This window comes from Heterodontus francisci, chromosome 37 (genome assembly GCF_036365525.1).
Source record: "Heterodontus francisci isolate sHetFra1 chromosome 37, sHetFra1.hap1, whole genome shotgun sequence".
Taxonomy (NCBI): Eukaryota; Metazoa; Chordata; class Chondrichthyes; order Heterodontiformes; family Heterodontidae; genus Heterodontus; species Heterodontus francisci.
In genome coordinates this window covers 327,809-340,802 of record NC_090407.1, presented here as the reverse complement: position 1 = coordinate 340,802, position 12,994 = coordinate 327,809, and the positions used below count along the sequence as shown (strand labels likewise).

General features: G+C 41.8%; 1 protein-coding gene across 2 annotated transcripts in view; it reads left to right on the top strand.

The window, feature by feature from the left end:
• Positions 1 to 12,994, top strand: part of ddx19a (DEAD-box helicase 19a) — a 90,873-nt gene that overhangs the window by 16,273 nt on the left and 61,606 nt on the right. For both annotated transcript variants that reach the window (XM_068016815.1, XM_068016814.1), the window contains exon 2: positions 3,642 to 3,777. The gene's annotated coding sequence lies outside the window, so the exon portion shown is untranslated. The remainder of the gene's footprint in view (positions 1 to 3,641; positions 3,778 to 12,994) is intronic.

Below are 12,994 nucleotides of genomic sequence, written 5' to 3'. Positions count from 1 at the left end.
TGAGATTCAGGGTAATTTGGCAAATTGGATCCAAAATTGGCTTAGTGGAAGGTTGGCGCAGGGTGGCTTTTGTGAATGGGGGCCTGTGACCAGTGGGGTACTGCAGGGATCGTTGCTGGAACCCTTGCTGTTTGTACTGTACATTAATGATTTAAAGGTGAATATAGGAGGCAGGATCAGTAAGTTCACAGATGACCTGAAAATTGGTGGTGTTGTAAATAGTGAGGAGGAAGGCCTTGGATTACAAGATGATATAGATGGGCTGGTAAGATGGGCAGTGCTGTGGCAAATAGAGTTTAATGCTGAAGTGTGAGGTGATGCACTTTGGGAGGACTAACAAGGCAAGAGAATATACAATGGGTTGAAGGACCCTCGGGAGTATGGAGGGGCCTTGGGATGCTTGTCCATAGATCACTGAAGGCAGCAGCACTAGTAGATAAGGTGGTTAGGAAGGCATACTTGCCTTTATTAGCCGAGGCATAGAATATAAGAGCAGGGAGGTTATGATGGAGCTATATAAAACACTGGTTAGGCTGCAGCTGGAGTACTGTGTACAGTTCTGGTCACCACAGTATAGGAAGGATGTGAATGCACTGGAGAGGGTGCAGAGGAGATTCACCAGGATGTTGCCTGGGCTGGAGCATTTCAGCTATGAAGAGAGACTGAAAAGGCTAGGGTTGTTTTCCTTGGAGCGGAGAAGGCTGAGAGGGGACCTGATTGAGGTATACAAAATTATGAGGGGCATTGATGGGATAGATAGGGTGCTTGATGGTCGGCGCAGATGTGTTGGGCCGAAGGGTCTGTTTCTGTGCTGTAAAACTGACTTTAAAAGTCGTTCCTTCACCGCTCAGAGCAAAATCCAGGCCATAATCTTCCAGTTCCAATTACGAAAAGCAATATAAGTGTATATCTGAGCTGAAAAGGATGCTTTCTGCATGCTTTGACTAATGGGTTGCATAATTTTATACGAAACATTGTTGACTGCTGAAAGTGTAAACCTGATTGATCCCTTCATCTTCACAACAGCCACCTTCCAGGAATATTCTATTTGATAACTGGACAGAGGCGCGTTTAGAAAACCACACATATCTACATGCATAAAGAAACCAAAATGTGGATCTTATCTCCTTTACTGTTGCCCTTAAAATAGATTTAGTTAACGTCAAAGTTGCACAACTTGATAGCCATTCAGTGGTTCCAATTCATTCATAAAAATATGACTCATCAGTGGAGAAAGTTAACATTTCAAATCTGTGACTTTTCATCACAGTTGATGAAAGATCACAGAACTGAAACATTTACTATTTGTCTCTCCACAGATGCTGCCAGACTTGGTCTTTCCAGGATTTTGTTTTTCGTTTTTATTTCCTATTTCCAGCATCCCCAGTATTTTGCTTTTGTGTTTGTTTGACTCGTATCAATGTTTTAACAATTTTTTTTTCCCCCACAAGAAGCCGGTGTTCATCAGGGCAACTTTGAGACTGAAGAACGTGAGAGGCCTGTAGAAAAATGCAGGCATGTGGAGGGTGAAATTCAATTTTGGCAGGGTGTAAAATAGTCAGTGGATCAGCATCTGTTGTACACCCTGCTCTAGTTTTGTTTCCATTCCATTCATGTCAGTAAAATATAAAATCATGTGGGAAGTATGACAACAGTCCATTCATTACTGCCCGTCTTGCACTCCTGCCAAATTTGAATTTCGCCCCATACAGAAATAAAGATGTAAAGAGAAAGGCTGATACTAAGACTTAAGGGACACTGGAACCATCCTAAAATGCATGCGTTGCTAACATCAGTGGCATTAAACTTCATAACTATTCAGTTTTGTTTGCTGTGTACAGATCTCTTGTCTGTATTGGTTCGATTTCATATATACAGTATTTTCTGTATACCATTCAGACTCTTTACATCTATATTAAAGGGAATCACATTCTCCTTGCAAGGCTGTGCTTTCTAAGAATATTTATAGGCCTGCAGGAATGTATAATTTCATCTTCAGTAGCACATCTCGTTCTGTGGAGCAGCAGAATATAAAAATATTGTACTTAACCTCTTTGATATAACGTAATGCACATTCTTTGTCTTTGTGCAAGACCAATATACACAAGCATTTCTAAAGCAGTATTGTAAATATGGAAGAGAGGAACAAACACTGAGGCATGTAATAGAAAAATAAAGATCCTATTGAAATGCCTGTGATTGTCATATAGCTGCAGTAATGCTCTACATTACTGGCTTTTTTTTTTGCTTCATTGCATGCAATTCTTATTAATCTTCACACAAGGCTGAGCCTTCTGAGCACATTCTCTTTCATGCCAGAAACTAATGGTTCTTAATATCTCTATGCACTATCACGCAATATCACATTAGTAGTCAGATCAGATGAAAATCAGTAATGGGCCCCTTGGTGTGATAACTTAGATACTGGCCTTTGGCCCCTGGAACCTGGTTCAAATCCATACTGGACTGAAGGGATGGTTGCCTTTTAAAGGTCCAGTGTGAAACACTACATTGTGGTTAGGGTTGAAAAGTCTTGCCCAATTTGCAGTGTCTTGGGCAAACAGAAAATTGGCCCTTAAGTCGACAATCCTACTTTGAGAATACCTAGGTATTTGAAATATAAAATTCCCACTGGTGGATTAGGGCTGTTACTCTGTGGTTGGGTATTGTTGACCTGTATCTGACAGTGCTTGCTACTGACACTACATGCTGAGTGGAAAATCTCTTGTCTCCCACAGAAAAGTTTTTGCAAAAAGATACAAGTGATGTGTACTCTGGGGTTTTTTCTCCCTATTCATTTTCCATTCTACTGTAGGCTCTTGATGGAGTAGAATTCTACACATGCTGACATGTTCCCTGTATCTCAGCAGATGGGTGGGTGAGCCTACGGAGCGTTGGCAAGTTATTTGATAGTGGGAACATCATAGCTGTGTGCTTCCCCACCAACACCCACCCCCTTCACTTGCTTAAAGCCTAATTCTTCTCCAACCTTTGCCAGTTCTGATGAAAGGTCACAGACCTGAAACATTAACTCCACTTCTCTCTCCACAGATGCTGACAGATCTGCTGAGTATTTCCAGTACTTTTGTTTTTATTACAGCTGAACCCTGTCCTGTTGTAATATTCACACATTTAGTACCCACCGGGTAGACTTAAGCCCACGGTTTACCTTTGCCGCTCTCCCCAAACCCAGGAGACGTTTGTCATGTGTTGGGGCATTTTAGCATCTGTTCATTTGTTTCAGACAACACCAAAAGCAATCTCCAGCTTTGAGACTTGTTAGTAATGTTCTATGCTAAGTTAGTTCTTCGTACTAAACACTACTGTTGCAGTGGTTGAAAAGTGCTGCTACTTTTTCATCAATGCTTTTATGTTTGATGCAAGTGTTATGATGGATGAGGAAAAAGAATTACTGCAATTGATTTTAGTGTGCGTTCGACTGGGATAGACTGGTTTACGGCAATGTTCCGGTATATTATCAATACTGGAACTTTAGGGAAGTTTACTGCATACAGTTAGTGTTCCCATAATGTTTACAAAATTGGATTTAAGCTTTTTGTTTTCTGTATGAAAAAGGATGAACTATTGTAATTGTACTCTGTATTTATTGTGTTGTGACTGGTGTGTTTTTATTTCTGTAGAGGACAAGGCTGCCCAGTCCCTGTTGAATAAGTTAATCCGCAGTAACCTGGTTCAATCAACACATCAAGTTGAAGTACTCCAGAGAGATCCAAATTCCCCTCTATACTCTGTGAAGTCCTTTGAAGAACTGCATTTGTAAGCTTTCTTTCTCTGGTTTTACTCTTTAAGTTGTTGTTCTATCAGTAGTCATCCTCTAGATAAAAATACTGATTTGATCAAGTCTATAGCTCCAATGTACCAAAAACTCCCCATTCATTCTTACTGTACAGTTTTCCTGACTAAAGGACAACTCTTATGGAAGTGTAAAATGTTCCCAATTGAAACACTCAATGCTATCCATGAAAAAATTGCTGAAATACTTCATTCATTCACCACACATTTGATACATTTCTACATTTCATATTATAATTTTCAGTTTAATTTGTGGCTGAAATGGGTAGAGGTACAGTTGTATATTTTTAAATTAGCAAGATGCTACTGTGCAGTACTAAATGAGCGAAGAACTGTAGCACTCGAGCCTGCTCTGCCATTCACTATGATCATGGCTGATCTTCTGCCTCAATTCCACTTTTTTTGCCCACTCTCCATATCCCTTGGTTCCCTGAGACCAAAAATTGATCTTTCATTCTTGAATATATTCAACGATGGAGCATCCACAACCCTCTGGGGTAGAAAATTCCAAGGATTCACAACCCTCTCATGAAGAAATTTCTCCTCATCTCAGTCCTAAATGATTTGGCCCCTTATCCTGAGACTGTGCACCCGTGTTTTAGATTCCCCGACCAGTGGAAACAACCTCTGTCTATCCTGTCAAGCCTCTTGAGAATCTTGTATGTTTCAATGAGATCATCTCTCATTCTTATAAACTCCAGAGAATATAGGCCCAATTTACTCAGCCTCTCACCATAGGACCACCCTCTTGTCCCAGGAACCAATCTAGCAATCCTTTGCTTTACTGCCTCCAAGGCAAGTATATCTTTTTAGATATGGAGGCCAAAACTGCACGCATTACTCCAGTTGTAGTCTCGCCAAAGCCCTGTACAATTTTGGCAAGCCTTCCTCCTTTTTTTTTTTTTGTTAAGAGATACAGCACTGAAACAGGCCCTTCGGCCCACCGAGTCTGTGCCGAACATCAACCACCCATTTATACTAATCCTACACTAATCCCATATTCCTACCAAACATCCCCACCTGTCCCTATATTTCCCTACCACCTACCTATACTAGTGACAATTTATAATGGCCAATTTACCTATCAACCTGCAAGTCTTTTGGCTTGTGGGAGGAAACCGGAGCACCCGGAGAAAACCCACGCAGACACAGGGAGAACTTGCAAACTCAACACAGGCAGTACCCAGAATCGAACCCTGGAGCTGTGAGGCTGCAGTGCTAGCCACTGTGCCGCCCTAACACCTTTGAATGAAAGTCCAGGTTTTTCTTCCTAGCCCTTCAGGATGAGATTACATAGGGAAGATATGAGCTCCAAAGAGCCACTTAGTTTGTTGCATTTACACTGTAGCTGAAAAATTACCTCACTTTTTATACAGTTTAATACCATTGCAGACGTTATAGTCAGCCAGTCATAATGAAAGGGACGAGCTGTGAAGGTGACTATATGGAAATCTAAGGAGCAGTTCAACACACAACTCTTGAGACCAAATGCAATTTGCTCCTCAACCAAAAAGCACCTTTTTCTTAATTTGTCGATCAACATCTTTGGTTCCTGCAGATCAAATGTCTTCTTAAAACTTGATACAAGAGCCCTATCTTTTATTTTGAAACCTGTAAAGTCAAGACGTTGATCCCTATTTTGTCCCAAAGTATTTAACAGTTGAAAGTATGTTCTCCTCTCTCCCTCCCTGAATATCGTTGCACTTAAATTTAGTAGCAGATATACAAAGTTAAAGTTAGATAAATCTTTGACCCTGTTCACGTTTAAAGTTTGTAAGGCTTATGTTGGACAGACAAAAAGAGACAAAACCAATTCAGGAGATGTTTGGAAAATTCCTTTCTAACCCCGAATGAGTGATCAGACAAGGCACAGAAAGCCCCCGGCTTATTCACTAATGTCCAGAAAGATTTACTTTTACATTTATAGTGATAACTTTGAAACTGATACATGTGAAAGAAGGTTGCTGCATTTAAATTTTCCCCTAAAAGTATCAAGTGTATTACTCAGCTGTGTAAAACAACTATATTTAACCTGCAATCAAACCTGGCTCCATGGTTGAAAAGTCAGTTGCTGTATTATAGGTGGTGGAGAGTCTATTCAAGAGCACTGTTTCATTCTTTTAGTGGCTGGTAGGGTGTAGGTTGTCCGCAGTCAGGAGAATAGGCAGAAAATACCCTTGCACAATTTGAAGGAAATTCCTTGTTCAGAATAAATTAGTGTTCCAGATGTTTTCTAACCAGCTAGAACAGGGGTCACGGGTCAGTGAATCATGGTTCAGGAGCCACAAGCGGCTCTAACATCCCATTTGCAGCAGCGAAACTTTTCCAGTTGGATCGCATTATCATGAAAAAGCTGAAAAAGTTAAGTCAGGAAAATGACAAAGAACAAGATGGCATCACAGTTTTCCTTATTGAGTTATTCATTTACTTAATCAAAAATTTAGTCTCTGCTGTCAGGCTTCAAAAGTGGTATGGCACTTCAATAGCATTAAAACAATCTATCACAAGTTGACAAAACAAATAAATGTTTTAAAGTGCATACATCTGATTTTTTGAGAAAGGACTCAAATGTGTCTGATATGGGATGAAATGTTTCTTGACAAAAAATCGAATTCTGCCTGGCAATTGTTAGCAAAGCCTTTGCTGAAAAATATCCACCTAGAAGTGAAAGAAAACATGCCATTATGATTCTCCAGGAAAAAATTGATAAAGCTGAAGGCAAATTTAAGATTTGGGCAGCGAATTCAATTTCGAAACAAAAAATATTTTTACCTATCCCTAGGATGTAGAAACTGGATTTTTTTCCCAACCTATATACAAGATTGAAGTTACATGAAATTCAATAGTAACTGCGATCAGTCTTCTAAGCATCAGAGAAATGTTAAAGCAAATGACTTTTTACAGCAGCATGTAAGTGCTTAATGTTCCTTAGATTCTTGAGCTACTTTTTCCTCTTAAGATATGCTTATGCCTTTACTCCATTATTTTTTTCGTCTTGCAGCTCGGTATAGTTTTTATTTCTGGCTTTTTTTTAAAAAGGCTCTTCAGGTTTAAAAAAAAAAGGTAGGCAAACCCTGAGCTAGAATGTACCTATACAATAGGTATAAATAACAAAATGCAAATAATTGAAATATATGTGCTGTAATTACACCATTTCCTAGAGGAATAAGCAAAAATACCACCATTCCTGTTTGGAATGGGTTTGTTAGCTTACTCATGGTGATTTAAAAGCTATAACTCCACAAAAGCTTAACTCATTTAAACTCATCCTAAATTCTGGGTAAATACAAGAAAATTCTAATTTTTTTTCCCTTCCCTTTCGACTAAGCTTTTGGTCATCTGGCCTATTATCTCCTTGGGTTACTCCTAAAGCAATATGACACCTGTAGTTCAGACAAAAATAAGTGGTCATAACTCCATAATAGGGGCTCCTTCAAAAAAATAAAGAATTTTTAATAAAAGGAAAGCAATCAGCACACGTTTTATTTATTTATTATTTAGAGATACAGCACTGAAACAGACCCTTCAGCCCACAAGTCTGTGCTGACCATCAACCACCCATTTATACTAATCCTACACTAATTCCATATTCCTACCACATCCACACCTGTCCCTATATTTCCCTACCACCTACCTATACTAGGGGCAATTTATAATGGCCAATTTACCTATCAACCTGCAAGTCTTTTGGCATGTGGGAGGAAACTGGAGCACCCGGAGGAAACCCACGCAGACACGGAGAACTTGCAAACTCCACACAGGCAGTACCCAGAATTGAACCCAGGTCGCTGGAGCTATGAGGCTGCGGTGCTAACCACTGCGTCGCCCCTGCACCACTGATTTGGTTTGCTTAATTTTGTTTTGATAATGCTTGTTAAAGTGCTTTGGGACGTTTTATTTTCTTAAAGGCACTATATAAATACAAGCTGTTGCAAATAAAAGTGAAAGAATAGGAAAAGAAAAACTTAGTTTAAACATAAAGCAATTTATTTGCTGAAGCAATTACTATTTGCCCTTATTAAAGTTTATATCACCCCAGACTGGACTCTAACTCGATTCTTGGGTAAGGAAGCCAACATACTTGCACATTAAGTCACTCTGTGCATGCTTGTAAATTTCAAAATACTTCAGTGGCATTTTGAAAGCAATTAACAAATTTACTTTCTAATGTCTTTATTTGATCCAAATCATTACGTCAAATATGTCTATTAATTCCACTTGGTGATAATGATTGCTTATGTCTTGATCTAAAAGTCGAGGGATTCGAATCTCAATTGGCAAAAAAAAGTAAATGACAGGAAGCCAAGAAACCAGCAGAGAATGCTCTGTTTATTAGGTGGAAAAGCCAACAATTGGGTTTTAATCACGCCAAAAAAAAGTGTACGTGTTTGGAGTTTTTGTGGGGGGTGGATAATTATCAGTCACAGTCGTACAGCATAGAAACAGGACCTTCGGCCCACCGCGTCCATGCCGACCATAATGCCTATCTGTACTAATCCCACCTGCCTGCATTAATTCCATATCCCTCTATGTCTTGCTCATTCAAGTATCTTTCCAGATGCCTCTTAAATGTCGCTACTGTTCCTGCCACTACCACCTCCTCAGGCAGCTCATTCCAAATACCCACTATTCTTTGCGTGAAAAATTTACCCCTTTGATCCCCTTTAAACCTCCCCCCTCTCACCTTAAATATATGCCCTCTAGTCACCCCTACTATGGGAAACAGACTCTGGCTATCTACCCTATCTATGCCTCTCATAATTTTATATACCTCTATCATGTCCCCTCTCAGCCTCATTCGCTGCAGGGAAAACAGACTCAGCCTATCCAATCTCTCTTTATAACTCAAGCCCTCCAAACCAGGCAACATCCTTGTCAAAATAAAAACAAGAAATGCTGGAACCACTCAGCAGGTCTGGCAGCATCTGTGGAAAGAGAAGCAGAGTTGACCCTTCTTCGGAACTCCCTGTCAATCTTTTCTGCACCCGCACTAGCTTAATCACATCTTTCCTGTAGTGCGGTGACCAGAACTGCACACAGTACTCCGAATGCGGCCTAACCAACGTTATGTACAACTGTACCATGACATCCCAGCTCTTGTACTCAGTGCCTCGGCCGATGAAGGAAAGCATGCCATACGCCTTCTTCACCACCCTGTCTACCTGTGTTGCCACTTTCAGAGAACTATGTACTTGCACCCCAAGGTCTCTCTGCTCAACAACACTCCCCAGGGCCCTGCCATTCACTGTCTCTGTCCTGCCCTGGTTTAACTTGCCAAAATGCATCACTTCGCACTTGTCTGCGTTAAATTCCATTTGCCAATCCCTTGCCCACTTTCCCAGTTGATCTATATCCTGTTGTAACCTTGGACAACCTTCTTCACTGTCCACTATACCACCAATTTTGTTGTCATCTACAAACTTACTAATCATAGCCCCTACATTCACATCCAAGTCATTAATATATATGACAAACAACAGAGGGCCCAGCACCGATCCCTGCGGCACACCACTAGTCACCGGCCTCCAATCTGAAAAACACCCCTCCACTACCACCCTCTGCCTCCAATCACCAAGCCAATTTTGTATCCAATTTGCCAGCTCACCCTGGATCCCATGTGTTCGAACCTTTTGGACCAGCCTACCATGCAGGACCTTGTCAAAGGCCTTGCTAAAGTCCATGTAGGCAACATCCATCGCCCTGCCCTCGTCAATCCTCGAAAAACTCAAATTCGTGAGACATGATTTCCCACGCACAAAGCCATGCTGACTATCCCTAATCAGACCATGCTTTTCCAGATGCATATAAATCCTGTGTTTCAGAATCCCTTCCAATAACTTTCCCCCCACTGATGTAAGGCTCATTGGCCTGTAGTCCCCTGGCTTATCCCTGCTGCCCTTATTAAATAAAGGCGCAACATTAGCTATCCTCCAGTCTTCTGGTACCTCACCCATGGCTAACAATGATACAAAAATCTCTGCCAGGGCCCCAGCAATCTCCTCAGTCATGTTTTAATTTTTTTCAAAGGCTGATGTTCAAGCCAATTTTATTGGAATAGTCTTCAGAACCTGATGCTTTTTGGTGCTCAGGTCCTAGACCTCCCAAACTGGATTTCATTCATAATGACAAATCCCAATCTACATTCCACTAGGGTTGAAGGAAACCACCAAGTCAACACTACTTTTTAAAAAAAAAATTCTGATTGTGTTTTTTTACTGTCTATTTTTTTTAAAAAGGTAATGAATTTAAGTAGTTTTGTTTACATCACTGAAGAGACGGGCTGGATTGGAGTAGTGGACCAAGTGAAAAGGCTGAGCATCAGCAAAGTGTCTGATTTGCTTTCCCTTTTATTCAAAATTCTTAATTTTCTTTGAAGGAGCACCTAATAATGCAGTTATTACCATGTCATATATTTTTGTCAAACTATAGCTGCCACATTACTTTTGCATCTGTTTCTCATGGATATTCACATTATCATTCAGGGTTATGTCCCCTCTCGTTATGGGTGGGCAGAGAATACCAGTTGAATATTTTTTGCAACAGCATTGGAAAAAGTGGCAGAATTATACAATTTCTTCAATATAACGAACGTGAAAGAGACTCCAGGATGGTATGTTGCCTCCCTGGTGCCAGGGTCAAGGATGTCTCTGAATGGAAAGGGGGCATTCTGAAGGGGGAGGGTGAACAGCCAGACTTTGTGGTACACATTGGTACCAATGACATAGGCAGGAAGAGTGACTAGGTCCTGCAGGGGGAGTTTAGGGAGTTAGGTAGAAAGTTAAAAGACAGGACCTCTAGGCTTGTAATCTCGGGATTACTCCCTGTGCCACGTGCCAGTGAGGCTAGAAATAGGAAGATAGTGCAGCTAAACACGTGGCTGAACAGCTGATGTAGAAGGGAAGGTTTCAGATATCTGGACCATTGGGATCTCTTCAGGGACAGATGGGACCTGTACAAGAAGGACGGGTTGCGTCTAAACTGGAGGGGCACAAATATCCTGGCTGTGAGGTTTGCTAGCGTCACTCGGGAGGGTTTAAACTAGTGTGGTAGGGGGGTGGGAACCAGAGCAGTAGGACAGCAAGTGAAATAAATGAGGGGGAACTGGTAAATAAGGCCAGTAGGACTAAGAGGAAGAGCAGGCAGGGAGATGTTGTGGAGCACCGCGGGACTGGTGGTCTGAAGTGCATTTGTTTCAATGCGAGAAGTATAACAGGTAAGGCTGATGAACCTAGAGCTTGGATTAGTACTTGGAACTATGATGTTGCTATTACAGAGACTTGGTTGAGGGAAGGACAGGATTGGCAGCTAAATGTTCCAGGATTTAGAAGCTTCAGGTGGGGTAGAAGGGGTGGGGGAGTTGCATTACTTGTTAAGGAGAATATCACAGCTGTACTGCGGGAGGACACCTCAGAGGGGTCGTGCAGCGAGGCAATATTGGTGGAGCTCAGGAATAGGAAGGGTGCAGTCATGATGTTGGGGGTTTTCTACAGGCCTCCCAAGAGCCAGCGGGAGGTAGCGGAGCAGATTATGTAGACAGATTTTGGAAAGATGTAAAGGTAACAGGGTTGTAGTGGTGGGTGATTTTAACTTCCCCAATATTGACTGGGACTCACTTAGTGCTAGGAGCTAAGATGGGGCAGAATTTGTAAGGAGCATCCAGGAGGGCTTCTTGAAACAATATGTAGATAGTCCAACTAGGGATGGGGCCAACTGGACCTGGTATTGGGGAATGAGCCCGGCCAGGTGGTCGAAGTTTCAGTAGGGGAGCATTTCGGGAACAGTGACCATAATTCCCTAAGTTTTAAGGTAGGAACTGAAGAATTTAGATTGGGGGTGGCTGAGGGTAAATCAACATCTGACATGTGGGAGTCTTTCAAACGTCAGCTGATTAGAATCCAGGACCAGCATGTTCCTGTGAGGAAGAAGGGTAAGTTTGGCAAGTTTCGGGAAGCTTGGATAACGCGGGATATTGAGCCTAGTCAAAGAAATAGGAAGCATTCGTAAGGGCTGGAAGGCTAGGAACAGACGAATCCCTTGAGGAATATAAAGACAGTAGAAAGGAACTTAAGCAAGGAGGCAGGAGGGCTAAAAGGGGTCATGAAAAGTCATTTGCAAGCAGGATTAAGGAAAATCCCAAGGCTTTTTATACGTATGTAAAGAGCAAGCGGGTAACTCGGGAAAGGGTTGGCCCGCTCAAGGACAGAGAAGGGAATCTATGCGTGGAGCCAGAGGAAATGGGCAAGGTACTAAATGAGTACTTTGCATCAGTATTCACCAAAGAGAAGGACTTGGTGGATGATGAGCCTAGGGAAGGGAGTGTAGATAGTCTCAGTCATCTCATTATCAAAAAGGAGGTGGTGTTGGGTGTCTTGCAAAGCATTAAGGTAGATAAGTCCCCAGGGCCTGATGGGATCTACCCCAGAATACTCAGGGAGGCAAGGGAAGAAATTGCTGGGGCCTTGAAACAAATCTTTGCATCCTCATTGGCTGCAGGTGAAGTCGCAGAGGACTGGAGAATAGCCAATGTTGTTCCTTTTGTTTAAGAATGGTAGCAAGGATAATTACGTCAGTGGTAGGGAAATTATTCGAGAGGATTCTTCGGGACAGGATTTACTCCCATTTGGCAACAAACAAACTTATTAGCGAGAGGCAGCATGGTTTTGTGAAGGGGAGGTCGTGTCGCACTAATTTGTTTGAGCTTTTTGAGGAAGTGACAAAGATGATTGATGAAGGAAGGGCAGTGGATGTTATCTATATGGACTTCAGTAAAGCCTTTGACAAGGTCCCTCATGGCAGACTGGTACAAAAGGTGAAGTCACATGGGATCAGAGGTGAGCTGGCAAGATGGATACAGAACTGGCTCTGTCATAGAAGACAGAGGGTAGCAGTGGAAGGGTGCTTTTCTGAATGGAGGGATGTGACTTGTGGTCCGCAGGGATCAGTGCTCTTTACAGTATATATAAATGATTTGGAGGAAAATGTAGCTGGCCTGATTAGTAAGTTTGCGGACGACACAAAGGTTGGTGGAGTTGCGGATAGTGATGAGGATTGTCAGAGGATACAGCAGGATATAGATTGGTTGGAGACTTGGGCGGGGAAATGGCAGTTGGTGTTTAATCCGGACAAATGTGAGGTAATGCATTTTGGAAGATCTAATGCAGGTGGGAAGTATACAGTAAAT